Source organism: Vidua macroura, chromosome 28 (assembly GCF_024509145.1).
Source record: "Vidua macroura isolate BioBank_ID:100142 chromosome 28, ASM2450914v1, whole genome shotgun sequence".
NCBI lineage: Eukaryota > Metazoa > Chordata > Aves > Passeriformes > Viduidae > Vidua > Vidua macroura.
The window spans coordinates 1,022,522-1,039,523 of record NC_071598.1 but is presented as its reverse complement, the minus strand read 5'-3'; the positions used below and the strand labels follow the sequence as shown (position 1 = coordinate 1,039,523).

Below are 17,002 nucleotides of genomic sequence, written 5' to 3'. Positions count from 1 at the left end.
TTCAAAAGGGCTGTAGGTGGAGTTCACTGGAAAATGAAATCTCCTTTTCCCCAGCGAGTTTGTGTTCCAGGCACGCACTTCTGGCGTTGGTGGATCTTTCTTTACACACGGTGTGTAAAGTTCTGCACAAAAGTGTATTTAAATAAGTTTTTGAGCTGTGCAGCCCAGAGGTAAAGCTCTGGAGAAGGGCAGGAGGGCCCTAGAGGATGGAGAAAGGACGAGAAACAACAAAGGAGAACAGGCAGTGACATCTGTCACTAGTATTTTATAAGTTAAAAATTCAGCATAATCTCCTGCCACCCTGTCCGCTATACTGAGTTCCAACAGCAACAGAATTGTCATGATTTCTACATGAATTAATTCAAATCTCTCTTTGCATGATATGGCGTAAGAAAGGGGCCATCTGGTTTATGTTCAGGGTGTCAGAACCACTCATACCAGCACACTCGCAGAGTGCAAGATGGGAGCTGACTGCACACATTAGCGTCTCCTTACCCTCTGCCTCGCTGTCCCGTTCCGCCGCTGCCGTTCCCGCTCCCGGTACCAACGGCGGCCCTAACGCAGAGCCCGGGCAGCTCCCGGCACCCCCAGCCCCGGGGCTGGTTTGTCACACCCGAGGGGCTCGGGGACATCGGGGCCGCGCGGTGACAGGGCAGGGGTGGCCGAGTGCCCGCGCGGGGACGGTCACTGCAGCGGGGTCCGAGCCGTGACCCTGTCCGTGCCGGCCTTCCCCTGCTCCAGCAGGAGCCCGGGGAAGGCGCCGTGGCCGTGGGAAGCTCCCATCCCACCGGGAGCCACGCCCGGAGTCGGGAATCTTCTCCCCGCCGTGGAGGTTTGAATTCTGCCTCTCAGATGAGATAATAGCTGAGATAACAGTGAAGCTTTAACTGGGGTGTCTGGAGGTGATGACACCGTACAGGTTCACACTGCCTGGTTTTCCTGGATGCATTATTTTTTACCTGGATATATTAATTTTTACCTGCATGCCTCAATTTTTGCCTGGATATATTAATTTTTACCTGGACTTATCAATTTTTACCTGGACGCAATAATTTTGGCCTGGATGTATTAATCCTCAAAGCACCCTAAACCACAGCAGTGCTTGCAATTCCCAACTAATTGCAGGGAAAGAAAAAAGGGTCAGGAAAACAGGTCTTTTGAGGCTGTAAAGCAGATTTTGATTAATTAATTATTACAGCAATTCTTGTTCTGCCTGTGTTACATCCTGGTGACAAACTGGTTCACTGTGATTTTTCCAGCAGTTACTTGGATATGCAAAATCCAAGGAGAATTGGTTTGCTGGGACAAGGCACCAAAGCCCCAAATTCTGTTCCCTTTGCTGGTTGAAAGGCGTTTGGGAGAGTGGGAAAGAAGCCCCACAGCAGAAAATCCTCATCTAGAACAGATTAGCTCTGTTTATATTGCAAAGGCTCTGGCTCAAGTGAGGGCTTTTTTGCTTAGAAATATTGTTTTAGCATGAATTTATCTTCAAATGAACTTTGTGGTAAATAGAATTCAAACATGAGCTTAAATTTAAGGTCTTATTTAAGTGCTTTTCTACTTCACTTGCCAGCTGAGGATCTGGCCCGAGCTTTGAAGATCTTGGGGGAGAAGCAGCAGATTAATGAGATTAGAACATTTGCAATCACTTTTGTACTTCCCTGGGCTGCCTGATCTCTGTAATTCCTCGTCTCCACGGGGTTGTGGAGTTGTTGGCTGGGTGCTGACGGACAGGGGTGATGAAAAGAGGGCTGGCTGAGCATCCTTTCAGCTCTGGGAACACATTCCATGGCCCCTGGGGATTGCACTTGCAGCCGTCAGCGTGTGTTTCATCTCCGTGCTCTGTGAGATCCATTCGAGTGCTTCACTCTCCACCCCTGGGCCTCATCTCCTGCCTGAGCTTTGCAGCTGGTGTTTCACAGCCAGAACATGAAACTCGTGGTCAGGGAAGGTGGGAAGGGGTGACCTGGGGCTGGCAGGGCTTCACCCAGAGCGTGAAAACGCCAGGGAGATCCGGACTGGTCCCTCCTGGCCCTTGCCACTGGAACATCCGCTCCCTCCCCTGCACTCTGTGAGCAAAAGGCAGATCTGTGATCGAGCTTTGCCGTTTGCTGTCTCAAATCCAGGCTGAGGAGGCAGCAGCCTGGCAGCTCCCCTTTCCCTGGCTGGCACAGAGGGTTCAGTTCCTGCAGGATGGAACGTGGAGCTCCCCTCGGAGAGCAGGGCAGGGACCTGGGGGTTGTCCCTCTGCGAGCTCCTCCGAGCGCGCTGAGCCGTGGCCACAGCCTGGGGCCTCCTGCAGCTGAACTTCTCCAGGCACAGAGTCCATCTGTTCCTCAAAGGCCTGGCTTGAGGGAAGTAGAAAGAAACCCCACCTCCCCAAAATGCCAAAAGCCCTTGGATTTTCCTGTGCACAGATCTTCCTGCAGGCAGGTTTCCCTGGGAGTTTATTGCACCCTCACCCCTCACGACTCCTGGCAGTTCAGGCTCGGAAAAGCCACGTGGACAGAAGTTGGGGAAAAGCTTGGGGTGTTCTAAACCGTGCTGCTGGATACTCCTGGTTGGTGTCAGGGAGGGCAAAAGCACCAAGACAAACCCACAATCCTGATTATTCCAGTCACAGAAACAACCTGGAGCACATTTAATGCAGGATTGCCAGAAATGCAGCCAGGGAGTCGTGCAGGGCTGCACCCTGCACGCAGCTCGTGTGCAGGGCCAGGACAAACAGGGCAGGAAGTGCAAACCCCACTCACTGCTCCATTTCCTGCACTGAAAGAGTAATTATAATTAAAAATAAATCACTGCTGCTTTTAGTTTGATGAAATGACCACTTCTATTAAGAGCAGCTCGAGCTGACTGTAAATCATTTTCTGCAGGCTATCACTTCGGGGTTTGGAATATTTGATGGGGTAAAGGATGTGTGGTGCTGCAGCTGCAGAAGGAGAGGGCAGAGCAGGAATCACACCGGGGTGAGAGCAGCACGTTCCTGTACGCCGGGGTGCCTGGAGCCTGCAAGAAATGAAATTAGCACTTCTGAAAAAGAACTGATTAATGCAAAGATGCTCCCAACCACTCAGTTCATCCGCCTTAATGGGATGTGGGAGGCAGTTTTGACTTGCTGGCCAGAGGAGGGGCTCCCAAAGGCATGCACTCAGTTGACAGCCATCACTTTGGTGCTTTTTTGTTTCTTTTAATGTGTCAAAACTCGGCTGCTCTCCAGAATTATTAGAAGTTCAGAACTAAAACTTTTCTGTTGTTTAAGAGCATTTTCTGTAGTTGCATTCTGCATTGCTGAGGGGTGAGGGGAAATGGGAGCCTGAACTCCTGGAGTCTGAGAGCCTGGGCTTTACGAGGCTGCAGAAAGCCTGGTGAGCACAGGGCCCAATCTGGAAATGCATTTAAGACACTCACGGCTTGGAGCACATAAATACTCGCACAGAAGTCAATGGGACATAAATTCATGAATTTGCCTAAGTGCTTTGCTGGATCTCTGCCGAAGGAACCACTTACCAGGAGTTCCAGTCACAGAATCAGAGCCCTGTTAATGAGCAAAGCCCCGGAGCAGAGCTGCAGGGAGATGTGAAATCCAGCCCCACGTCGTGCCTGGGCTGCTGAGCTCCATCCCCCTCCAAGGACACTCACCCTGCTGGGTGACACTGCTGTCCCCTGCCCTCTCCAAACGGATTTACAGGGTCCGTTTTACACGGGCAGTGCAGGAGGGGAGCAGCCTCTGCAGCAGCCTGGGGCTGGTGCAAACCAGAGCTCAGATCCAGAGGGCAGGAACCAGAGCAGCTTTTCTTCTAGAAAAAGGCTGTTCCAGATATTCTTCAGTGAACTGTGCCTTTCACCTTCCACTTTTTTTTTCTTTTAAAATTCTCTTGGCAGTGGAGGAGGATGATCAGGAAAGAGAAACATGAGTGACTAAGATCAGTCAATATTGTCAGATCTCTGCATGCTCCATTAGTGCTGGCAGGCACCAGAAATGCAGATTTCACTGTGCAAGAGCTCATAAATCACGTTGGGAGCAGCAGCTGGGGTGGGGATGCTGGGGAGGAAGAAGAGGGGCGGTCAAAACCCAAACCAGAACCAGAGCAGCTCCTGTGCCATGAGGATGCACAAGGTGAGGATAAACAGAGGAGTGTGGCGATGGGACAGGGCTGGAACACCCTGATCCTCCAGCATGGGCAGCTCTCACACTGAGGTTTCACCTGAACCAGAAAGCAGCAGCAGCCCCTGGGAGAAGTGAGGCAGAACATGGGTTTGCTGAGTGTCACTGCGAGCTGTTCAGCACATTTGGGCGCGTTCAATAAATCTCTGTCAGGATCCTTGCTCTGAGAGAGGAAAGGGTTGTGACAAATCGGTTTTGTCTGTTGTTCTGCACAGACATTTCTTTCAATCAAGGCAGAAGTGCTCGCACATCAGAACGAAACTTCCCCCAAAATCTCTGTGTGTGGGCCAGAGCTGGCCCCTGGCACTGGCCTGGGAGCCCGGGGGCGTGGGGGGCCCAGCAGCTGCTGCCAGGGCTCCCCAGCTGGAGCAGGAGCACAGAGCTGACCCTGCAGGGCCACATGGATACCCTGAATCTGCAGTAACTCAGGAATGTCAGGGAAGAAAATGCTTGGAAGGTTTGATTTATGGAGATCAGCACGTCAGATTCTGGCGGTGGGCTTGGCAGTGCTGGGAAAGGGCTGGACTCAATAATTCAGAGGTTTTCTCCAGCCTAAACAACTCCGTGATTCTGTGTTTTGTGAGCAAACTTTGGGGTTGTTTTCTAGAAGCAAATCACAAATCCAGAATTCCCAGAGAGTTTGTAGGCAAAAGGACCTTCAGTCCTTCCCATTCTCACAGCATCCTCCGCTGTGGCTCACACAGAGCTGTGTTAACATGAGTCTGGAATATCTCAGCACATAATTATTTATCCTTCAATAAAACAAAGAAAACCATGTCTAAATCTGACTAATATCCCCTCCTCAGCCTGCCAAGTGGGGCCTTGTGTTTTCAGCACTGAAAAGCAAGCCTGACTCGCTGCATATTTTGTGTTACCATGGTTTATGTCCAAATGCAAGGATTTAATTTTGTCCGTCATCGAGCCGTGGTTTCCATATGACACCAGTACATTCCTCCCCTCTGCCTGCTGTTCTGACAGACGACAGAATCGAATTAAACGTTCCAACCACCCCGCTGCAAACGCAGGAGCTTCTGTTCCTTTGGCTTTGGAGATCAAGGGGCAGGTCTTTACCGGGTAGGAATCGTCCTCGGCACAGCCACGAACATTTTGCACCGTGTGCCCCGGCTGAGGTCCGGCCTGGGATGTCTTCATTGCCCAGGACAGTGCAAGAAAATGGATAAAGCAGGACTGACAGATGAGACAGACTGTCCTCTCTGCTGTGCTGGCCCTTCTGAGTGATGATTATTGTGTTTCCTCCTGGAGCAGCCCCACTTCTCCCTCTGGAGCCAGCGAAGAGAAACCCCTGCACATATTTCTGCACTAACTGCAGCCTCCCTCCCTCCCAGCCAACTGCAATTTCATGGTATCAACATTTAAAAAAAGCCAATCCCCAGGCTCTGCCTTGCTGAGACCTCGAGTAGAAAAATGACCAGTTCCTTCTGCAAACACCGGCTGGGCTTTCAAAGCAGCCTGAGGGGATTACACACACATCTCACTTTGAAATTTAAGCTCTGGATCTTGAAAGAATGAGGTTTATTCCGCAGCTTCACACCCTGAAGGGACAGCTCATTGCCGGGGATTGCTGTGATGTCATCCTGGCAGGGAACCTCTCCAGACACAGTGCCTTGTTCTGCACAGAGCAGCGCTGGGGTGACCCTGGGCTGGGGGTTTTGGAGTGCTCCGGGTGCCAGAATTCCCTGAGTGTCCATCCTGCTCAGTCCAGGAACAGAGTTATTCCCAAACGCTGACAAACCCCAGCAGGTGGGGAGAGCCAGGATCCCCAGGAAAGGAAAGGAGTGCAGGAGGATGCTGGCAACCATCCAGCTGGGCCTGCAAGTCACTCCCGGAGCCCACAGAACCACAGAATTCTGGGATCCTGTGGTGACAATCCAGCTGGGGCTGCAAGTCAGCACAGCTCCTGGAGCCCCAGCAGGGTTTGCAGTGCTGGTTTGTCCTGGGTTTGTCCTGGGTTTGTCCTGGGTTGGTCCTGGGCTTGTCCTGGGTTTGCAGTGCTGGGTTTGCAGTGCTGGTTTTGCCTGGGTTTGTCCTGGGTTTGTCCTGGGTTGGTCCTGGGTTTGTCCTGGGTTTGCAGTGCTGGTTTTGCCTGGGTTTGTCCTGGTTTTGTCCTGGGTTTGCAGTGCTGGGTTTGTCCTGGTTTTGCCTGGGTTTGTCCTGGGTTGGTCCTGGGCTTGTCCTGGGTTTGCAGTGCTGGTTTGTCCTGGGTTTGCAGTGCTGGTTTTGCCTGGGTTTGCAGTGCTGGTTTTGCCTGGGTTTGTCCTGGGTTTGCAGTGCTGGTTTGTCCTGGGTTTGTCCTGGGTTGGTCCTGGGCTTGTCCTGGGTTTGCAGTGCTGGTTTTGCCTGGGTTTGCAGCGCTGGGCTTTGCCCTGCATTTGCAGACTCCAGAGCTGCTCTCAGGCTCTGGAGGTGTGGCTGGGTGATGCTGCTGCCAATAGCCCAGGAGAGGGGACCTGGGACCTGCTGGGACTGGGGAAGGAAACAAATTTGTATTAATTAGGAACAAATGCTCATTGCTGGCTAATGGGTTCCACACAGATGTTTGTCCCAATAGCCAAGAGATGGGTCATCTCCAACAGAAGTGATAAATAACAGGAGTGGGGTTTCTGGCTGTTTCGTGTTTTCTCAGGTCAAAAGCATGGCTTGGTCAGGGCTGGAAATTCCATTAATTAACGCTGACACCTGAGTTTGAGATGCCTTATTCACACAATGCCCTTTGCTAAATTAACCACGGTGCCCAGATGAGGTAAATCTTCCCTGTTCACTCTGAGCATGGAGCATTAATACCCAGAATCAGCAATTCGGGATTGATTCTGAGTTTAGGAATGGGTCAGGATGAAGCAGCTCCCCAGGAATATTGTCCTTGCTCTGCACTCCAACTGAGTGACAAACAGTGTGAGTGAGCATTTCCTAAGAGGGAGAAATGAAAAACGTGGGTGCATTTTTCACCTGCCCACGTGACAGTCCTCGTGTGTGTGTGTGTGGATACTTAGGGAAGTGTTTTCTACTGAAGATGTGTGTGCTGGGACAAAAAGCCTGTATTTGATATTAATTTGTGTAAATACACATGTGCATGGGAAGCCCCCCTGCTGCAGACACCATACATATGTGCATATCTAATCATATTTGTGTACACAAACACTCACAAATTAGGGACAGAAAGTTAAGCATATGTCTGTCTCACCCCTCAGTGATGATCCCTCCAAGGAACATCAAACCTGTTTGTGTCAACACAGACCCCTGGGCCCTGGAGAGCCCCATCCACCCTGAGAAACAGATCTCTGTGCCTGCAGGGCAGCCCTGCACCATCCCCACACCTCTGCCATGTCCCCTCCGCTACAATCTCCGTCCCTCCCAGGCACAGCTCCCCAGCCAGCATCCTCTGATCTTTGCCCTCTTTTCCTTCAAATTAAATTTCAACTTTTTTCAAATCTCTGGTGAGTGACAAGCCAGTGCCAGAACTATCTTTTAATACACAAAAGCATAAATAATGCCATCCATCAGAGCTGTCACTCAGCAAGATGGATTGCTACTTGTCCAGACACTGGAATGACACAGAAGTGAAAGTTAGGAACTGTCTCTTTTCTTTGCTTGCTTTCTTTTTCTTCTTCTCTCTCCCTTTTTTTTTTTTTTTTTATTTGCCGGACTGCTTGATTCTGATTAATGGTGCTGTCAGGGAGGGATTCCGCTTGCCCGGATAATGAGTCAGGAATGTATTCCCTGTCACAAACACAGCAGATGTCAGGGGCAGAAGGGCCCGGGAATGCCAGAAACAATATACAGTTTCTTCCTAGTCCCCTGACAGGCCAATATGCTGCACAAGGTCTAATTTATGTAGACAAAATGCAGGCAAGGGGCTGTGGCAGCAGAGAGGCTGTGGGGAAGTCTGGAGTACAATGCAGGAGGGAGGTAATGAAGGCGAGCACTGGGACTCAATAGCACTGCATCAAACGCCCTTAACAAGAATGGCCCAGGACCACTTTGACTCCATTAAAGTGCACTTTACATCATTATAGAGAGAAATCAAACAGGGCAGAGGGCTTCTGTTCCTTTTAATGGCTCGATTAGGTTATTCACTCATGTCGCTCGCAGCTGTCACCGCGGTGCCAGGGAGGGACGCTGGCCTGGTGGCACGGGGCACTGCAGCAGTGCCTCTGCACCCCCTGCACCGCACAGGCAGGCTGCCAGGGCTTGCCCAGGGCTGCTGAAGGCATTTCCCTGGCATTTGTCTGCAAAGGGGCCAGGCGGGTGCTGACAGCCCAGCCCTGCCCTTGTGCAGGACCTGCAGTGGCTCCTGAGGGCGCCGGCCTTCCCCAGGCTGGGAGGAAAGGCCCGGCTCCAGCATGCTGATACAGATTCACATATTGGGGGAATAAATGAACGTTTTGGAGGCCGTGTGGGTGCCCTGCTCTGCTGCACCCCCTGCCCAGCAGCCAGCACTCGGGGCAGTGAGGTCCTGGTGCTCCAGGACTCACCCTCAGGGCCTGGGGAGAGGTTTCAGTCCCACAAAGCTCCCTGGAGGTGCTGCCAGGCCATCTGTGTCTATCACAGGGAAAACACTGATTCCAACAGAAACCAGCATCAGGGAAAGAACAGGAAAGAGCTTTGCTCAAAGAGCTCTGATGTCTGTTGAAGTTTTTGCAGCAACATCAGGGTCAGTCCTGTGAGTTTGCTGGTCTCAGCGCCTGGAAACCCCCCCTTTGTGAAACTGCCACATTGTCTGTCATTAAGCTCTGCTTAATGAAATTGTGTCACACTAAAAATTCCAAGGGGGAAAAGACTGCAACTGGTTGAGCCAGAGGCAGAGACTCTTTAGTCTTGGTCCCAGTGCAGCCATTTAACTCTGCCTCTAACCAGGGTTAAAATAATGAATAAAAATAACCCCAGGTGAGGCATTTTGGTGCACTCCCAGCAGCGTGTGCTGGTTTCAGCACTCTCAGTCAGGCCACGTCCACGAACTCTTCCCCAGGAACAAGCTCCTGCTTTTATCTCCTTGCCTCCTTCACCCAGCGTGAGCCCTGACCCACGAGAGGTCCGGAGGAGCAGGAGCTCAGCTCCACCTCGGTGCTGGCACCCGAGGGCTGAAGGAGCTCAGGGGGAGAGCACGAGCACACAGAGAGGGACAGTGCTCGGCCCTGAGCTGTCCCCTGAGCCTGCCACGACGCCCTGAGCGGTGTCACAGTGCACACAGCAGCTCTCTCCCGTGGCTAAGAGTGACACACTCCAGAAAAGTGTATTTTCCCTGCTCAGGGCCTGGGCTGGCAGGATCAGCTCTGCCAGACCCTTCTAAATTGATGAGGTTGTGGTTTTTTTCCCCCCCCTCCCCCAGAGCTCAACATGGTTTTTATTTAAAATAGCTTTATTCCTGCTCAGAATGTCCCTAATCAGAACCAGCACCTAACGGCCTGAACATAAAGGAAATAAAATTAAGGGCTGCAATTGCTTTGGTTTTACAAGGCCGAGGCCTGGTGAGCTGTGCTCCAGGGGAGGGGCGGAGGGGCTCGGGTCTGTTGGTTTTGCTGGTATTACCCTGATCAAAGCAGCTCATTGTTAAGTGAGCACAAGAGTGGATTTAGAAAGTTAACACATTAAAATAGGTGTGATTGACACCGGGGGCAGCGCTGGGAGGGAGTGCAGGGAGCAGGGAGGGGATGAGGCAGGGCCGGGGCTGAGTGAGGGGCAGCTCCGCCGGACTGAGGGCCAGCGCTGGGGCCACGAGGGGCTGCCAGGTGTCCCCACAGTGTCCCCACGGTGTCCCCACACCTGGACAGAGGCAGAGCAGCTGGGAATGCTGCTGGAAGCCGGACTGGCCCCTCTGCCCATCAGCCTTGGTGGCGGCAGCTGAGCCTGGAGCTCCTGAAGCTGTCACCAGCCGAACTCTGCAGAGGTCACGGCCCAGAAGATTGATGCCTGTGGGAGCCAGCGCAGCGTTTTCAGTAACCTGAGTCCTTCCAGGACCAGGTCAAAACCTGGGCAGTGCTCAGGCACCCCCTGGTTCCCGTCCCGCAGCCCCACGAGAGGGGATTGGATTTCAAATGCGCTCTGTGTGCCGTCCTTGGGAGACAAAATACAATTAATAAACACCCCAGGAGCAGGCGTCGGTGCCAGGGCACGGGGAAGGCAGAGAGCTCCTCTGATCAAAGGGACCCCCGGACACTTGGCTGAGGCACAGCCCTTGGGAGGGAGGCTGGAAAGACCAATTTTCACAGATCTCAGCACCAGGAAATAGGCATTTCATCATGAGTTGAGTCATGGAAAGGAGGATTCGGACAGGCTGCTGCTGCTGCAGCACAGACAAATGTAATTTATTACCTCGAGGCCTGGGGAGGCTTGGGGAACTCAGGAGGAACATGCAGCATTAAGGAGCCTGGCCCCCCGAGGAGGCTTTTTGAAGAGTGACTAATTGACATGGGATATTGGGATATTCTCCTGTGCCTGAGCACATGGTGCCCTTTCCCACAGCCCTGGTGCAGCACCAGGTACAGGAGAAGGGCCAGCCTCGCTCTCAGAGTGCTGACCCGAAATTCAGGACGCCTGGGCTGGCTCACAGCTCCTGGAGGTGGCTTGCACAGCTCAGCAAAGACAGTGCTGCCCAGCCCTGCCTCTCTCACTGCCCAGCTCTGCAGGAGCTGCTGACCCCAGCACGGTGCCCGCAGGTGCCAGGCAGTGCAGGTGTTGCCATCCCAGCCAGCTCCAGGGAGGTGGCAGGGGTTGTCCTGCCCAGGAGCAGCTCCAGGGAGGTGGCACAGGCTGTCCTGCCCAGGAGCAGCTCCAGGGAGGTGGCACAGACTGTCCTGCCCAGGAGGAGCTCCAGGGAGGTGGCACAGGCTGTCCTGCCCAGGAGCATCTCCAGGGAGGTGGCACAGGCTGTCCTGCCCAGGAGCAGCTCCAGGGAGGTGGCACAGGCTGTCCTGCCCAGGAGCAGCTCCAGGGAGGTGGCACAGGCTGTCCTGCCCAGGAGCAGCTCCAGGGAGGTGGCACAGGCTGTCCTGCCCAGGAGCAGCTCCAGGGAGGTGGCACAGGCTGTCCTGCCCAGGAGCAGCTCCAGGGAGGTGGCACAGGCTGTCCTGCCCAGGAGCAGCTCCAGGCTGTGCCCCTCAGGGTGAGGACAGCACCTGCAGAGGTGGCTCTGCTGCTTCCAACCCTGGGTGCACCTGGTACCTGGGAAATGGTCGGGGCTGGTTCTCTGCCCCAAGGCTGGCATGGAGCAGGGCCTCTGTGCCCCAGCGCCTGTCTGGGGGTGTTTCCCTGGGAATTCTGCCCGTTCTTACCCGTTTCTGTTCAGCCTGGGTGTGTTTTGAGGGCTGTGACCTCGCAGCAGAGCCTTCCCGTGGAGGCACCACAGCCAGGCCAGCGCCGGAGCTGTCTCTGTGCCTGTTTTATTGATGTGCTGCGGGCTCACCAATATTTCTGAGGTGTATGAAGAGTTTTCAGGTGAACTGGGGCCTTTTACAGCCGTGCAGGAAGGTATTGGGTGTTTTTCATGCGCCTGGTGATTAACTGTTGGTATTAAACGCTGAACCCACCCTCCCCATATGTGCGAGCGCGTGTGCGAGTGTAGCAAGGCCAGGCAAATGACTAATGCAGACCTGAGCAGAGACAGCAGAGCATATTGTAAAGATCAACCCTATTTCAGCTTCTGCTCGCATCGGAAATGCCAGAGATTGTTTCATAGTCTTCTGCAATGTTCATTATAAAAGTCCCCAGATGGCAGATGGCTATTAGCTCACTGTGACCTATATAAATGTCAAACGTAAAGCTATTGCCCCAGTGAAAATCTCAAAATAAATAACAACAGGAGGGATGCTGTTCCGCTGCCACCAGGATTTATGGATTATGAATTCGCGCTAATTCATCCCAAAGCCAGCGGAAGAAGGGATCTCGTCCTTTTGGAGGAATTCACTTAACACCTGCTGGCGGATGAAGCCAGTCCCCTGTGCCCGATCCTTGCCGGTGCCGCGTGCCCCGGGGCCAGCTGGTTCCCGGGCTGTGCCGGGCTGGGATCGATCACCGCGTGACGATGCCCGCGTCACTCACTGCCCGCAGCGGGGACTTGCCTTTGTTTGCCAAAATTGTCCAACAGCAACTTCAGCTGCGGTTTCAGACAGTTTTCTGTGCCCTTATTGATCGCCGTGGCACCTGTCAGTCGGGAGGAGTGTGGATTCTCCTCCCTGCAGGGCTGCAGGGAGCCAGGCGTGCTCCTGGGAGCCAGGCGCTGCCTGCCAGCCCAGCCCCAGCTTGCTGCACAAAACCAGTTGATTTGCAGGACAAGGCTAGGGGAAGGGGGCCTTTCTGTGCTCAGTTGCTCCATTTTGTGTTGGCATAAACAATCAGGGAATGAATTACACACCACGAGCAATTGCAGGTTTTTATTTTTATTTTATTTTAATTTATAGGAATAAATTTATTTATTTACATTGATGTGAATAACACATCACGAGCAATTGCAAGTTTATATTTACATTTACAGTTCTATTTCTATTTCTATTTCTATTTCTATTCCTATTTCTATTCCTATTTCTATTTCTATTTCTATTTCTATTTCTATGTTTATGTTTATATTCATCTGTTTATATTTATATAGATACTTAGATCGATGTTTATTTATATAAATAAACATATTTATTTCTATTTATGTGAATAACATGCCACAAATAATTGTGGTTTCTGTAGCAAAACTTTGCCTGTCCTGCTTTGTGCTCCGATGCCTCAGATGGCACCAAGGACGCAGCGTTCAGCGAGGAGCACACACAGAACAGGCTGGTTTAAAAAATAGATAATATTTAATGGTGGCGTCTGAAAGAATTGCTTTTTTTCCGCCTCAAAAGCGATTTTCACAAAACAAGTTGTTGTTGCTGCTGTCAAAATTCTTTGAGTTTCACCAACACAAATTATGTTTTGTTTTTTTTAGTATATTGCTTGGTGAAAAACATAAATGAGCAGATTTTAGAAATATTTCATCTTCATAAAAGGCATTTTTGGTAAACAAATACAAGTGAATATTTTATTAATGTTTTTTGATAAAGGTATGAGCATGTAGTGATGTCATGCAGGGAATGAATCAGCTTATTAAAAAATTAAGAGAGAAGTAGGAATGTGGGTCATTTCTACCCACACAGGAACAACTTCAACCATATTTTTCTCACAAATACGCGATTTCATTTTTAAACTGTTGCAATAATAAACATTCCCAAGGAGCATAAACTTGCTTCCCTTTCTTAGCTGAAAGCTCACAGGCCTCTGAATCTGGGGATGTCCCTTTCCTGCTGCTTTCACCCTCCTATTCCATGGGGCCACTGCTCTTCCTGTTACCTGTGGGTATAAAATGAGATTGCACCTCCTAAATCCATGAAAATCTCTTCATTGGCGTGCGCCGACAATCCAGCCTAGCACTGAAAACAGCTCCAAAAAAGGCAGAATTACGGGGTAGATTGAGATGAAATACAGGGAGGAGATTCTTGCCCCTGAGGGTGGTGAGGCCCTGGCACGGGTTTCCCAGAGGAGTTGTGGATTCCTCAGCCTGGAAGGGTTCAAGGCCAGCTTGGAGCCACCTGCTCCTGTGAAGGTGTCCCTGCCCACGGCACGGAAGGACACGGTCCTTAAGGTCCCTTCCAAGCCCAAGCATCCCGTGATTTTGCAGTTCCAACATTCCTCAGGTGCGCTGTGAAAAGCAGGCAGGGAGGAAACACGCGGGTCCCGTTCCCATGGGATCCATCCCCACCATTCCCTGCTTCTGGATCAACAGGCTGCTGGAATTGCACTTGAGAATTCATTTCCCCCCAGCTTTGCCCCCAGCTGACAGGTGACAGATTGCTGCCGCGCTTGGGCCTTTATTGGTTGTGCCCTCAGGGGAAATGGAGCTCCTGGAGCTGCAGCTCTTGGGATTTCTGTGCCTTTTTCAGACCTGCAATTCCCCCGGGCCACGGCCCTGGGCAGCAGCCAGATCTGGGCAAGGGCAACGGGGGGGCCACAAGCCCAGAGCCCAGGTAATTGGGCCTAGCTGGGCAAGGAGGGATAATGATCCTCACTGTGTATCCACAGGAACCTTGGGATTGAGGTTTGATTGCCCTGGAACTGGAGGGACAGGACGAGGGGGAACAGCTTCACATGGACCCACAGAGGGTTTAGATGGGATTTTGGGCAGGAATTCCTCCCTGTGAGGGGTGAGGCCCTGGCACAGGGTGCCCAGAGAAGCTGTGGCTGCCCCTTAATCCGGTCCCAGACCAGGCTGGACAGGGCTTGGAGCAGCCCTGACCCTGCCATGGGATGAGATGAGCTGTAAAGTCCTTCCAATCCAGACCATCCATGACTCTCAGATTCTACGCTGAAAGGATGGACAGAGAGATTCTCTTCAATCCTCTTCTTGTGCCACACCGAACTTTTCTCCCGTTTTTTTTTTCCCTGAAATGAAGGAGAGGGGCACTAAGAACAAACTCTTCGTCCCGTGCCCGTGCAGTTCTGCCCACAGCAGCTCCTCTGCTGCCCGAGGGCACTGCTGGCACTGCTGGGACTCCAGAGACTCCCCAAGGGATGCAGGGCTGGGGAGCGATGACAGAGCCAGGCCTGTTGTCATGCCAGGCCTGCAGAGAAAGGAAAAGACAGCTTGGCTGAAAGCAGATCTTTTCTCAGAGGCCCAGCTCCAGCTGCCCATGGAAGCCAAGGAAATGTGTGTGAGATGCTGGTATTTGGGGAATTGCTGTGGAAAGGACGAGCAGCAGCACTCCCTGTGCTGCAGCACGGCAGGGCTGGGGTTAACGTGACCCAGAAGCAGGAACAAAGGAGGCTTTCCTTTTCCCCGCTTTGGCAGGCCTGCTCCTCGCCTCCCTGAGCATTTGCATGGCCATAAATCCCGAGCTCTGGAGGATATTCCCAGCCAAAGCCTACATGTGCAGGATACCGTAATGTAAACTGCATATGTTGTGAGAAGTTGTTAAATGGAACCAGCAGATGATAACGTGCCCAGCACTGCTGCGAACATCCCCGTGCTTCCTCCAGCACAGGGAGCACAGGACCTCTGCCCCACCAGCCCTGCCGCCCTCACAGGCCTATCAATTCAAGTGGAGAGGAGATTTTGGGTGCTGGAGCCCCGGGAGCTGCCCCACGGCACAGCAGAGCTGCTTCTGAGGAGCTCCGGCACGTTCAGGCGCAGGCAGGGCTCGCTCCCGTCTCAGCTCCCATCTCCTCGCTCTTCCTCGCAGACACTGAGACTTGTTGAAAAAGTCTGGCACAACCCACTGCATCTGCCACCTTCCCCAGCCTCTTTCCCACTGCTTTCCCATTGCAAATAGCCGTCCCCCTTCCCTGGGTGGATTTCAGCATCACGGGAGCTGCAGGGTTTCCTCCTCGCTTGAGGACGTGCAGCTGTTGAAGCCTCGTGGTGGGCACAGCAAAGCTGGCTGGGGAACTCTCCTCCTCAGCTTCAAGGGGACACAAAACTGGCACCTCTCCCTGCTGAAGCACTTGGAGGGGGGTCTGTATCAAGAGGATAATCTGGATGCTTCTCCTGCAGTGAAATCCTCCTGGAGACCGTTCCACGCTCTCGGGTAAAAGCTGAAGGAAGAGAAAACAATTCCAACCAACACCTTTGGTGCTCGTGGGGTGCAGTGAAGCAGCACCTCTGGCAGGGACACCCAAAAGCTTCAGAGAACAGTGTTCCTAGCGAGGAGGGGGTTGATGAAGAGGGTTTTTTTCTATTAAGCCCTGAAGATTTTCCCACCAGGGCAAGTGTTAAACAGCCTGAGGGGTTGTGAGCTCTGTCCTGGAACCAAATTCTTACCTGATGAAGACTGGAAGGAAATACTCTTGGAAATGCAGCACAATTTAGTTCCTGATCTCTCCCCAGGGAAGCTGGGTGCCCATTTCTGAGACAACAAGCAGCAGGGCTCCAATGGGGTGAGAAATCCTCCTGCTTCCTTTGCTCCTGCTGGAGTGGGCCCTTTTCATTCCACACTGGCAGTTCCCTGTGATTGAAATTTGAAAGCATGTAGCTGTTAATCTGGGAGTGATTAAAGAGCCTCATTTCTTGGAAGAGTCAGTACTCATCATCTGCCGTGCTGAATGAGCCTCTAACATCCCCTGATCCCATTATATTGTGATTAATTGTGCCAGTTTAAGTCAATAATTCATTTGTTAAAAATAGGCCTGCAAAGTATCATTTGTCTCAGGGGAGATATCAGAATAAAAAAAAAATTCATTTGATACTTCTCATTAAATTAGTGTTGGGAGTTCTATTGAAGGGTTCTGTTCATGAAACATTTATTGCAGGCTTATTTGATAAGAAGTTGTATTTGTCTAGAATTATGCTTGCTAACAGATGTAAGGGCCCACATTTCTCCATTGCTAATGAAAGGATCAGAGCCTAAACAAGTGCGTGACTGGGGAGAGGGGTCTGTGCTGGCAGTAACAGAGATTTGGGGACGCGTTCCACAAAAGAGGCAGAAACAACGGCTGTAAACGCTGCATTCACATCCATCGGCCACTCCAAATGGCTCAGCTGCAAACGGCTCTGAAAGGAAGAGATGGGGAGCAGCGGCTGCTGTGCTGCTGGAAATGGCCAGAAGTGACAGGGACACGCTCCAGATCTTCATCCTGCACTCGGGAGCATGGGAATGGTCCTGGGGGTGGGCAAGGATGGATAAAGGATGGATGGATAAGGGATGGATGGATGGAGGGATGGATCCATGGATGGATGGATGGATGGATGATGGATGGATGGATGATGGATGGATGATGGATGGATGGATGGATGGATGGATGGATGGATGGATGGATCCATGGATGGATGGATGGATGGATGGATGGATGGATGGATGGATGGAT

At 52.0% G+C, this 17,002-nt stretch overlaps 1 long non-coding RNA gene across 1 annotated transcript; it reads left to right on the top strand.

Annotated features, from left to right (window-relative positions):
* Positions 1–13,903: 13,903 nt before the first annotated feature.
* LOC128820241 (uncharacterized) lies at positions 13,904–16,341 on the top strand. The gene is made up of 3 exons (XR_008440864.1): positions 13,904–13,985; positions 14,086–14,169; positions 15,693–16,341. It is a non-coding gene; the product is annotated as an uncharacterized LOC128820241 (long non-coding RNA).
* Positions 16,342–17,002: the final 661 nt, after the last annotated feature.